Source organism: Cebidichthys violaceus, unplaced genomic scaffold, assembly GCF_023349555.1.
Source record: "Cebidichthys violaceus isolate CVI_PGR_0920_01 unplaced genomic scaffold, fCebVio1.0.p SCAF_5, whole genome shotgun sequence".
Lineage (NCBI taxonomy): Eukaryota > Metazoa > Chordata > Actinopteri > Perciformes > Stichaeidae > Cebidichthys > Cebidichthys violaceus.
In genome coordinates this window covers 18,991,461-19,005,130 of record NW_027176705.1, presented here as the reverse complement: position 1 = coordinate 19,005,130, position 13,670 = coordinate 18,991,461, and the positions used below count along the sequence as shown (strand labels likewise).

At 43.5% G+C, this 13,670-nt stretch overlaps 1 protein-coding gene across 1 annotated transcript in view; it reads right to left on the bottom strand.

Moving 5' to 3' along the window:
* Window positions 1-6,647, bottom strand: part of cemip (cell migration inducing hyaluronidase 1) — a 162,493-nt gene extending 155,846 nt beyond the window's left edge. The window contains exon 1 of the mRNA XM_068730644.1: window positions 6,529-6,647. The gene's annotated coding sequence lies outside the window, so the exon portion shown is untranslated. The remainder of the gene's footprint in view (window positions 1-6,528) is intronic.
* Between the last annotated feature and the right edge of the window lie 7,023 nt (window positions 6,648-13,670).

Genomic DNA, 13,670 nt, shown 5'->3' with positions numbered 1-13,670 from the left:
TAACTTCGCCCAATACTCATTTTCACTGAACAGAGCCTGAACGTATCACAATGATACTGAATGTAACCGTTATTCGTTAGCTGTTAGCGGTGCTGCTAACGTTACTAGCTCTCCTCCTGTTGATTTAAACACTGATTGGTTGTTTACAATGAAACATTATCAGAGATCAGAGACTAGAAAAACATAAATGATGGTCTGATCACATATTTGACTGAATATTGATAGACAACGATCGTCAGTAAAACTTTAATTCACACTGTGATGGTTTACGTTAAGCTGAAATTAATCCGCGGTTCACTCTCATGCTGAACCACAAGGGGGGGGGGGGGGGATCCGTACGGATCACAGGTCGACATCGGTCCATTACAAAATGAATTGTTGCTGTAATATTGAAGTGAAGAGCACATGCCACTCTTCATCCACATTATATGGGCTCAAAGAGAATATCTGATGGCTATGTGTGGAGCATGAATATGTTTACAGCAGTATTTTTCCTGCTTCTTTGGATGTTTAAAGTTGTATTAATATATTTTTTTGGGCCACTTGGAGGCAGCGGAACATGCTTAAAACACAACGGCGACATATTTTTAACATTTCAAGTTATGCTGAATGTGTTAGCACAGGGTTTGGGTACGCCTAGGGGTACTACCGGGGCTATGTGAGATCTTTTTTTAATGTTGATTAAAAAAATATCAATAATTTATAATACCTAATATAATTATACTATAATAAGCTTAAAAAAAATAAACGTTAAAGTTTGTTAAACCACATGACTATTATATATTTATATTGACAGCTGCTGCTAGAAGATTGATGAGAGCGCTGAGACTGAACCAAGACAGTAAAGACTCGTCATTACAAGCAACACCTTTAACATTACACATAGCAACGTGATCCATTGTTTCCAAGAGTTAAATCACGTTTTATGTAGGTGATTCTGTTCCGGCAGTTAAGCCACCGTCTCCGTTATCACTGCTATTGCCAACTACACAGTTCTTACTCCAAACAAACGAGAAGTAGGAATCATCTCCTGCTGCTGCAGCAGCCTCTCAGGAGGATTAGCAGCAGAACATGAGAATGTTTACAGGATTCTCTTTCAAGCCATCCTCTAGTTTGAGCCAGCAGAAGTATTTTTCTGCTATTTTTCCCCCCCCAATAGCCGTCCTTCCCTCTTGCAGGAAGACAAGTGTGTAATTGAAGTTCCTGGTTTCTCCAGCCAATATTTCAAGTTCAGCATCGGAGAACTTCCTCGCTCTCTTTTTGCACTCCATTGCTGTCAGACATGTTCAAGACGCAGCTTTAAACAGCCTAACATCAGGTCTTAATTAGCTGCAGTGTGTTCAAATGAACTCGACCGCAGTTTTGCTCATTTACATCGTCACTCAGACTAAATACCCCACCAGATTAAAACGATTCAGAGACGCTAAATGTTGTGGCTTGTCAGCAATTCGTGGTCGGTAAATCTAATGTCAACGTGTTCATGAACTGGATTAAGTTGGCTCACCACTCAGTTCCATCAATCAGTGATCCAAAGCAGCATAAATGACATGTACAGTTGTGGTCAAAAGTTTCCATACACTTGTAAAGAACATAATGTCATGGCTCTCTTGAGTTTCCAGTTATTTCTACAACTCTGATTTTTCTCTGATAGGGTGATTGGAACAGATACTTCTTTGTCACAAAAAACATTCATGAAGTTTGGTTCTTTCATGACTTTATTATGGGTTAACAGAAAAAGTGATCAAATCTGCTGGGTCAAAAATATACATACAGCAGTGCTAATATTTGGTTACATGTCCCTTGGCCATTTTCACTTCAATTAGGCGCTTTTGGTAGCCATCCACAAGCTTCTGGCAAGCTTCTCGTTGAATCTTTGACCACTCCTCTTGACAGAATTGGTGCAGTTCAGTTAAATTTGATGGCTTTCTGACATGGACTTGTTTCTTCAGCATTGTCCACATGTTCTCAATGGGATTTTAAGTCAGGACTTTGGGAAGACCATTCTAAAACCCTAATTCTAGCCTGATTTAGCCATTCCATTACCACTTTTGATGTGTGTTTGGGGTCATTGTCCTGTTGGAACACCCAACTGCGCCCAAGACCCAACCTTCGGGCTGATGAGTTTAGGTTATCTTGAAGAATTTTAAGGTAATCCTCCTTCTTCATTATCCCATTTACTCTCTGTAAAGCACCAGTTCCATTGGCAGCAAAACAGCCCCACAGCATACTACTACCACCACCGTGCTTGACGGTAGGCATGGTGTTCTTGGGGTGAAAGGCCTCACCTTTTCTCCTCCAAACATATTGCTGGGCATTGTGGCCAAACAGCTTGATTTTTGTTTCGTCTGACCACAGAACTTTCCTCCAGAAGGTCTTATCTTTGTTCACGTGATCAGCAGCAAACTTCAGTGGAGCCTTAAGGTGCCGCTTTTGGAGCAAGGGCTTCCTTCTTGCACGGCAGCCTCTCAGTCCATGGAGATGCAAAACACGCTTGACTGTGGACACTGACACCTGTGTTCCAGCAGCTTCTAATTCTTGGCAGATCTGCTTTTTGGTGGTTCTCGGTTGACTCTTCACCCTCCTGACCAATTTCCTCTCAGCAGCAGGTGATAGCTTGCGTTTTCTTCCTGATCGTGGCAGTGACAAAACAGTGCCATGCACTTTATACTTACAAACAATTGTTTGTACTGTTGCTCTTGGGACCTGCAGCTGCTTTGAAATGGCTCCAAGTGACTTTCCTGACTTGTTCAAGTCAATGATTCGCTTTTTCAGATCCATGCTGAGCTCCTTTGACTTTCCCATTGTAGCGTTTGTGGGCGTTTGTATCCAATGAGCCCTATTTAAATGGCCTCAGAGAAGTCACCAGCTGTAGTCACTCATAATCACTCACAAGAAGTTAAGAGGCCATGCTATGAAGCTCATTTCATTGACACAACTTTCTAAGTCACCAAAATTGCTAATTCATGTTGCTGTATGTATATTTTTGACCCAGCAGATTTTGTCACTTTTTCTGTTAACCCATAATAAAGTCATGAAAGAACCAAACTTCATGAATGTTTTTTGTGACAAAGAAGTATCTGTTCCAATCACTCTATCAGAGAAAAATCAGAGTTGTAGAAATAACTGGAAACTCAAGAGAGCCATGACATTATGTTCTTTACAAGTGTATGTCAACTTTTGACCACAACTGTATACAGACAAAGTCCCACATCACCACTTTAAATCCAGTCGGCTGAACAGCAGCCACTGTGGCCACAATCATTAGGTGACCCAGCTTTGACTCCCCCCCCTTTCCATCTGGTATCGCAATTTGTATCTGGACAGCAACGCATATTAATGCAGGTGTAACGCAATCAGAGAGCGATCGGATCAGATCAGACCAGACGTCATCTGAAGAAGATCTCAGCCAGGTGTGGATTAAATATGCACAGCGCGTTCTCCAGAGAAATAACCCAGCCAACATGTTGAAAGGTCACTGAACTCTCCACCTCGTCCTGCTGTCTCAAGCTTGTTTGTCAAGAAGCTACAGCGGAGTCCCTCTGCAAAGGAAAAATAAGTGACAGAGCAGCATCCCTACAGGGACTCTGGAGGGTCCTCCGCAACGTGCAATGGGAGAGTCATGTGACTGACGGAGTTAGTGGAGCTACAGCTAGTACGGATCACCGTCTTATAGGGACGGTAATGTGAGCCTATAGCAAGGCCGCTGAAAAGTATCCTACAGTAGCGTTGCACGGTGTACTGATAATAGAAAACTACCACAACCTTAAAAACCATGCGATGCCCTATTTCATTACCGCTACTTTAGGAATTATTTTGCTTTCACTTCCTGCAGGCATAGTGCCAACCTTTTTGTTTTTTTTCTCTCATACGTACACACTGCAAATACAGGTTGCCATCCACAGCTTGTCAACACAGCAGACACACCCAGCAAAAGACGGCACTCAAGCTCTGTAGCCGAGGTCGAAGAGTTGAGCCGATACTTATGAAGGTAATAAAAAAAAAACACACAGAGGCTCCATAGCCTGAACCAAGACGGCAAAATCATTATTGCTCACACCTTGTTAACGGCAGCGGCAGCACATTACATTTTATCATTCTGCTCTTACCTTTCAGAATAAAAGCCCTCCACATACACACTGCATCAACGTAATAGCTTACAGAGAGACTCGCACTTCCCTCTGCAAGGATTTAATCGGTCGTGAGCAGCGGTGCGACATGTGAAGCTGGAGAGATGTGAACATGTAGATGAATTATCGAGTTTTACGGCTTCTGACAGCTCCACTAAGAAATATATCCTAAAATGTGGCACAATCATCTCTAGACTGAGTCTGTGTGCAGCAGCTGAACTCAAACGCATCAGAGCAGCCACAGATTAATAAGTGATGCAAACCTTTAATAAGAAAAGGAATCTTTTATCCTCTCTCTCACACACACACACACACACACACACACACACACACACACACACACACACACACACACAAAATAGTCCTCACAACAGCTCATACATTTGCAAGTTAGCTGTAGATGAAAGGAAATGCTACAATTCAGTTTGTGTAATTGTTGCTCCAGCTTCACACACGTCAATATTCTCTGCTCTCATCATCATCATCATCATCATCATCAACCACCACTAGGCTGACAACCTGTTCTTGCTTGTATTGACTTTTTTTTTCTACTGGATGTGTAACCTTCATTTTGTTACAGAGCTGGTCACTCAAACACAAACTGTAGTCTACAAGAATGCCCTCCTCCTCCTCCTCCTTTTCCTCCTCCTCCTCCTCCTCCTCCTTTTCCTCCTCATTATCATCATAACTGCCACTCTTTCCCAGCCTGCTTCTACTCCTATTGCTTGTTACAGTTATATTCTGCTCATCATCATCATCATCATGTCCTCCTCTCTGGAGGACACCGAAGGTGATGAGGGAACACAGGCAGGCAGCAGTCAGCCGCAGACAGCTCCGAGGCGTCGTCATTTCATCAGCCCAAGCAGATTCCACTTGATCTCCACATTCTGCAGTCACAAACACAGAGTCCCTGACAGCTGCCTGAACCATGGACGAGTTCCATTGGAGACAAAAAGGAGCAGTGATACGAGCGCATGTTAATAGGCACCGATGCAGGTAAGCTACCAAGTAAATGCAACAATCATAATGTGAACAGTAAAAGACATCAAGACAATTTAATAATGTGCTGGTCAACTGGAGAGCTCATGATAGAGCACGAAACTAAAATCATTCTCAGATGTCAGTAAGAAAATTGCACAAACTTATTATTATTATTATTATTATTACTAAATAAAAAAGTATTTTGGCATTTATTGTATTTATATGTTATGCCATATGACGAGTTATCATATTACAGTTCCACACAAATAGCAAACTGAGCTTTTGAGCCGGATATTAATTTATTTAAAGGAAAACTATTGAAATAGACTGTGAGTCCAAAAAGCATAAATATGCCAGATATCTCCAATTATATTCCTGGCACCATGGTGAGGTCTTTAAAACAGCATTTACACAAGTATGTAATACATTCATATGAAAAACATGAAAGGTTTAGATATGAGCCGCACTGGGAGACTTTGGACTCTTGACCTTTGTACTTCTAAAATCCTGGCTGCAGCCTTAGGGGTGTACTGACAACACAGCTGATTAGCTTCGTCCCTACAGTAATTAAGGAGAAAAGGGTCCACTGACCTGCTGGCGGGAAACTGGAGAGCAGTGCACTTGCTTCCTCTGGAGCCGAACAGCACCAGTGCGCACCATCCGCGGAGAGGCGAGAGGGGAAACCTGCAGATGGCTGCCTAAAATCGATGGTGATTGCAGCTGGGTGAACGGGCGCCGATCTGAACGTGCTCCATTTTCAGAAAAGTATGAGAAGTTGAAATAGTTGTCTTCCTTCGTTGACGATCTCAACCTCTTACAAGTTCTCCTATAAGGTCCATCAGCCTTTTTGCATGGGGCTCATGTCTCCATGCCCGCACTTAATAAGCGGCAGTTGTTGCAGCATCAGGAGGTGAAGCGGCAACACAACCCCATGCTGCTCGTTAGCAGATCGGACCCAGTAGCTACACTTACTTATTTACAGTCGCCTCGGACATTTTTTTTGAACACGTCAGCTGCAAAGCACGGTGCGACCACGGCGAGAAGTGTTTGTCCAAGACGGCTTCAAGGACCGTTGTGCTGGAAACGGAGCGGTACTATCAGCGCGCACTGACCGGGAGTCCACTTACCTTTGCCCTTAAAGTCGTGGCAAGACAGGCGGCGTGCGTTCACCACGTCCATCCGCACCCACACACTGAAAAAGATGCACGGACCCGCGACCCTCTTCAGTCTGCTTCCTTCCCCCTGCAGCGCGCGCTACACGCGCATAAACCGCTTTAATAACCGACACGGATGATGTCCAGCACACCTGTGGCTCAGAGCGGCCACATTACGCCCCGGATTATCCGGTCTGTATACACCACAACACCATCACACACAGCCCGGTATACCCATGCCCCCTGAAAAGAGTCGACCTACCGACCTGTGGCATGTAATCCGTGTCTAGTCCCGGAGCCTGTGAGACGCGCCTCGCGGAGGAGTGCAGTGATGGAGCGGAGCGCTGTTAATGAGTCTGCCGGTGTCGGAGCGCAGAGACACGGCCATTCCCGGTCCAAGGCGCACGCTGCAGCGCCGCCTCCAGTTACTCCAGCTGGAGGAAAGACACGCCCACTGTGTGTGTGTGTGTGTGTGTGTGTGTGTGTGTGTGCGCGCGCGCGCGCGGGGGGGGGATTCTTTGAAAATCTACCTAACTTGGATTTCAGAAAAATACCGAGGTAATATAAAAATACAGAGAAAAATACATACCATGTAACCAAATAAGAATAAGAATAAAGATGATGATAAAGAAAATAAGTATCTAAACTGTTTTTAACAATTGTTTAATTAGTTAATTAGTCAGCTGTTTTAAATTATTATCTGTAAATCTTCACATCCATAGGGGCTGTTTTCAAATTATCATCCACACTGTCAGGAATATAATTCAGGTAGGAAAATAGTGAACCACTGTTGTTTTTCTAAAAATGGACAAGTTCTTCTGCAATCAGTCAAGAGAGTATCAACAAGTCCTCCAAATTAAAGATACTTAACCTAAAGATCAGTTAAGGCTGCTGAGAGACACAAGGGAGGGGCGCAGTCTAGGCCTATAAGCAGCAGTCTAGGTCTATAGCAGCAGTCTGGGCCTATAAGCAGCAGTCTAGGTCTATAGCAGCAGTCTAGGCCTATACCAGCAGTCTAGGTCTATAGCAGCAGTCTGGGCCTATAAGCAGCAGTCTAGGTCTATAGCAGCAGTCTAGGCCTATACCAGCAGTCTAGGTCTATAGCAGCAGTCTAGGCCTATAGTAGCAGTCTAGGCCTATATCAGTCTATGCCTATAGTAGCAGTCTAGGCCTATAGCAGCAGTCTAGGTCTATAGTAGCAGTCTAGACCTATATCAGTCTATGCCTATAGTAGCAGTCTAGGCCTATAGCAGCAGTCTAGGCCTATAGTATCAGTCTAGGACTATAGCACCAGTCTAGACCTATATCAGTCTAGGCCTATAGTAGCAGTCTAGGCCTATAGCAGCAGTCTAGGCCTATAGTATCAGTCTAGGACTATAGCACCAGTCTAGACCTATATCAGTCTAGGCCTATAGTAGCAGTCTAGGCCTATAGCAGCAGTCTAGGCCTATAGCAGCAGTCTAGACCTATATCAGTCTATGCCTATAGTAGCAGTCTAGGCCTATAGCAGCAGTCTAGACCTATAGTATCAGTCTAGGACTATAGCAGCAGTCTAGGCCTATAGTAACAGTCTAGGCCTATAGCAGCAGTCTAGGCCTATAGTAGCAGTCTAGACCTATAGTAGCAGTCTAGGTCTATAGCAGCAGTCTAGGATTATAGTAGCAGTCTAGGCCTATAGCAGTCTAGGCCTATAGTAGCAGTCTAGGTCTATAGCAGTCTAGGCCTATAGCAGCAGTCTAGACCTATAGTATCAGTCTAGGACTATAGCAGCAGTCTAGGCCTATAGTAGCAGTCTAGGCCTATAGTAGCAGTCTAGGCCTATAGCAGTCTAGGCCTATAGCAGCAGTCTAGGTCTATAGTAGCAGTCTAGGTCTATAGCACCAGTCTAGTTCTATAACAGTCTAGGCCTATAGTAGCAGTCTAGGTCTATAGCAGTCTAGGCCTATAGCAGTCTAGGCCTATAGCAGCAGTCTAGGTCTATAGTAGCAGTCTAGGTCTATAGCACCAGTCTAGTTCTATAACAGTCTAGGCCTATAGCAGCAGTCTAGGTCTATAGCAGTCTAGGCCTATAGCAGTCTAGGCCTATAGCAGCAGTCTAAGCCTATAGTAGCAGTCTAGGCCTATAGTAGTCTAGACCTATAGTAGCAGTATAGGTCTATAGCAGCAGTCTAGGATTATAGTAGCAGTCTAGGCCTATAGCAGTCTAGACCTATAGTAGCAGTATAGGTCTATAGCAGCAGTCTAGGATTATAGTAGCAGTCTAGGCCTATAGTAGCAGTCTAGGTCTATAGCAGTCTAGGCTTATAGCAGTCTAGGCCTATAGCAGTCTAGGCCTATAGCAGCAGTCTAGGCCTACAGTAGCAGTCTAGGTCTATAGCACCAGTCTAGTTCTATAACAGTCTAGGCCTATAGCAGCAGTCTAGGCCTATAGTAGCAGTCTAGGCCTATAGCAGTCTAGGCCTATAGTAGCAGTCTAGGCCTATAGCAGTCTAGGCCTATAGCAGCAGTCTAGGCCTATAGTAGCAGTCTAGGTCTATAGCAGTCTAGGCCTATAGCAGTCTAGGCCTATAGCAGCAGTCTAGACCTATAGTAGCAGTCTAGGCCTATAGCAGTCTAGACCTATAGTAGCAGTCTAGGTCTATAGCAGCAGTCTAGGATTATAATAGCAGTCTAGGCCTATAGTAGCAGTCTAGGTCTATAGCAGCAGTCTAGGCCTATAGTAGCAGTCTAGGCCTATAGCAGTCTAGGCCTATAGTAGCAGTCTAGACCTATAGTAGCAGTCTAGGCCTATAGCAGTCTAGGCCTATAGTAGCAGTCTAGGCCTATAGCAGCAGTCTAGGCCTATAGCAGCAGTCTAGAGGCTGGTCCAAGGCAAAGTTGAGCCAGCCCTAACTATAAACATTATCAAAAAGGAAAGTTTTAAGCCTACTCTTAACTGTGGTGAGTGTGTCTGCCCCCCAGACTGAAACAGGAAGCTTGTTCCACAGAATAGGAGCTTGATAACTGAAGGCTCTGGTTCCCATTCTACTTTTTAAGACTCTAGGAACCACAAGTAACCCTGAATTCAGGTAGCGCAGCTCTCTAGTGGGGTAGTATGGTACTATAAGCTCTTGAAGATATGATGGTGCTGCTTACCTGCGTTGTAGGGAAGCAGAAGGATTTCAAATTCTATTCTAGATTTTACAGGGAGCTAGTGCAGAGAAGCTAATACAGGAGTAATATGATCTCTTTTCTTAGTTGTTCTTAGTACATGAGCTGCAGCATTCTGAATCAATTAGAGAGATTTAAGAAACTCATTAGAGCAGCCTGATAATAAGGAATTGCAGTAATCTAGAGGTAACAAATGCATGAACTCATTTTTTACACCATATTGCACTATGACATATCACACTATATGTATAGTATAGTATACTACTACTATACTTCTCTGCATTTCACCCATCCCTATACCCTGAGAAGCGCTCGGGGAGCAGTTAGTGGTTCAGTGTCTTGCTCAGGGACACTTCGGCACAGGACTCGTAGCAGCCGAGGATCAAACCGCCGACCTTGCGGTTACCGGAGGACCCTCTCTACCCCATGAGCCACGGTCTAGTGTAGTATAGTGATAGTATATCACACTATACCATGACAATGTGTGAAGCCCTTTGTGTTACATTTTATGTATGAAAATAATACTGTGACATACATTTTTTGCTCCACACAGGTGAAGGAGTTAGAACACAACGTATCCAGGGCCTCAGCAGCATATGAGAGGAGGCTACTTTGTCTGGGTCCAGACTTTTGAATCGGCCCGCTCCATTGAGTTGACTGATTCGTCTGCCACCATGACATTAAACAGCGGTTTCTCGGTTAAAAAAGCAATTGATCTAATGATTGTTGTCAAGCTGTGTGGCAGAACCAAGAAGGACTAATAACGACAATTGTGACTGTTATAGACAAGATTCTTTTTTTTTACTTTGGCTGCGCTCCACTCGTAAAAAAAAAAAAAACCCGACCAAAACCGATATGTTGGCATGGCTACGCATCAGTGTCGACTTAAAACGACATTAGACTCGGATGCATTGTTCTCTGGTGACTGGTTAGCGGAAATTAAATCCATCTCCCTCACAACATGGAAGCAATGTCAGACTGAAGACGATGCCACATGAAGTCACAAGAGCTCACTGGATGGGTTGATGCATGAAAATGATGTGCATCATATGCTAATGAATTCATTAATCTAAAAGAGGATATCTTCTAAGTGTTCGTCCCTTAATAGAGTTCCACACCCTGAGAGTTTCATGTTGGCTTTGTACGTTTTTGCAAACCAAAGATGCGTCATATCTCCACATTTCTGAACCGAAACTACGTCGTATTGTTTTAACTGTTCGTGGCACTATTGCTGTAAGGTTTAAGTGCCAAAACTACTTGGCTAGGATTAGTTAAAGATCATGGTTTGGGTTCAAATAAGTACATGCTTTTGGTTTCTCACTGGACGCAAACACTGGATCGCCTAGGCGACAGTTCCACGTTTGAACCCATCCTACCGCTCCAACCTCCTCCCCACACAGACCGACGCAGAGTTTGATTCCACATATTTGGGATACGTCACAAACAACTGTAATCCAGGAGAAAATAGGTACCCTTGAAACATAACTGCTGGAACAAGAACTCACTGACACACGTTCTGTATCAGCAGTGATACTGGAGAAGCATCAACAGTTACTCAGGTGCTGAAGTGCAGTTTTCAGGTACTTTTTTTCATTTTGTGGGACTGTGTATTCCGTGGTCGTGTGTGACATTTCTGTGCATTTTAATTTGATTTTAATTTCCCTGGCATGAATGTGAGGTGAGCAATATTGCTAAAAAAAATAATTTATTATTGAGAATAATAAAAGCAAACCTCCAAGCCCCCGTTTCATCTAGAATTTACAGTCCGAAGAAACAAAGCAGACGCTGCGGAGCTTTTCTTTCTGTTCTCTGATGAGTTTGTCCAACTATTAACGACCATCAACCCGTCTCCCCACCTCAAAGCTGACCGTGTCTTATCTGGAACATGTGACGTTCCCTAGAGCATAAATACAACAGCAACCTGTTTGAAGGCTGGATTTAATGATGCTTCCATCGTCGGTGAAAATAATCAATCAACAATAATCCTTTTGAAATGGATCAAGTAGCTAAGAGGGAACTTTTAATGAGTCAGGTTGTAAAGCTTTCGTCCCGTTAGAAGTTTGTGAACTCTATATTTGTCATTCTGTGTGTGTGTGTGTGTGTGTGTGTGTGTGTGTGTGTGTGTGTGTGTGTGTGTGTGTGTGTGTGTGATAAGCGGAAGAGAGACTGAAAAAAAAAAAGCGTTGATGTTCAAACACTGGCTTCGGGCCCAGGTTGGCCCATGGCTTTACCGAATCCGACTGGGTCAAGGGGGAGGGGGGGGGGGGGGGCAACATTTTCTCGGACTGAGTTCTGCTCGGCCTTGGACCGTAGCAGGATGCCACCAGCTGGAGGGAATCCAAGGAAGAGACACACCTTTGTTATTTAAATACAGCCACAGCTCACTCTGCAGCCTGGCTGTGTAGCAGGGCAGGGACTCTTGTTCACATTCATTTTTAAACCCGCAGGCTGAGGCTGACTTTGTGACCCTCAGCTCATTTGCAACCACCGCTGTGTTCAGAATGTATAACATACCTGAACAAGCTGCAAACATCATATCCCATTATTCACCCGTCTACTGAAACAGTCAAAAGTCATTGTGTTGCGTCGTCGTCGTGTTTTCTTTCGATTGGCAGCGTCGACCATGCGTTTTAAACTTCGACCGGTTGCTTGATAACGTGCAGGAGACTGCAGCTGAGATGTGTGGGGACATCATTCTGTAGGACGGATGAGTTACTGATGAAGAGCAAACGCTCTCCAGAGGACAATCCTCATCTGACGGCATCAGCCGCTTCATTCACGACTGACTCGCTCATCAGCCGAGGAGAATCGTCCATCACACCCATGCCGGCTCACCACAGGCCCCGTGTTGAAGCAATGTACTGTGTTGAGTAAATGTAGCGCAGCCCGTTCCCTGACTGTCAACACGCCTGAGACAAATTAGTGATTTGAGTTATATAAATCTTTTTTCTTTTTTTTTTATGAAAATCAACGTTGACGTTCATGTTTTCATTTTTATTTTGTCATACACCATACACACAAAAGTATGAAAGAAATTCCATTGGAATTAAATCATCATTGTTTGCTTCTAAACATGAGGAATATGGAATATGTTTTAATAAGAGAAGCAGTGAAGAACAAAAAAAACAAACAGATGCAGTTAGAGAGCGATAAAACACGACAGATGTGGAATAGAAAGGAAGAAAGTCAAAATATTAGTGAACGACTTGACGGCTGAGAGAAGCTGCAGTCTGTGTTCATTCAAGCCTGAAACGTGTTCATTTCCTCAGCCTTAGTCTGTTAATGTGTTGTTGACCGAGTCCAAACAATATCGCACGCACACACACACACACGCACACACACACACACACACACACACACACACAAACACACACAAACACACACACTGAGTGTCAGGAAGAGACATGGTATTGACAATAAACGTGATTTAAATATATATTTGAAATGATTTCAAAATGAAATATTGGTATGATAACAAACATATGATGATGTCATTGAAATCATCCGCTTGGATCCACTGAAATGTCCCCAAAACAGCTGTAAAACTCTCTCAGCGGGATTCACTTTAAACTTGAAACTAAAAAGGATTTGATTTATTGTTCAAGTTAGCCTGTTGAACTTAGTATTAGCATGTTGCCTGGCTAATGTGGCTAGCTTGGATTGTGGGCTCACAGGCTGGATCAGTGAAGCTGAATCCACTATGACGACAGAGGTAGGTGGGATGAGGGAAAGCCTTCTTTCATGTTGCTTGCGGACCTTTGTGGGGACCGGCGGGACATTTGCAACAAGTTTTGGTTTTGATGTCAATTACTCAAAAAAAACCTCTCGAATTATTTGGATACAATTGTTTTGGAGGTAACTTGTGTATGCATTCTATTTAACAGTCATTATACAAACGATGTTATGCTGCATTCACACCAATTGCAAAGCAAATTTTTCCTGCAACGCAATTACATGCAAAGTCAAATTCATGCCAAATTGACGCAACGTGAACGAGGCGAACGCGTGAAATTCACGTTGAAATATTTCCACTTGATGAATGTGACGCAGAAAGCCTGTTGAGATTGGAGGAACACATGTTGTCTTTTAGAAGATGTTTGGTTGTTGACAAAGCATGAATTCAGCCTTTTTACAAAACAACATCATTATGTAGTTGTTTAGGGATCCTTTTTATACATTGCAATCCAATGACAGAAGAACCTATTTATTTTGGGTTCATACCACTGTAGAGGATAGACAAACACACAACACAGCTGAA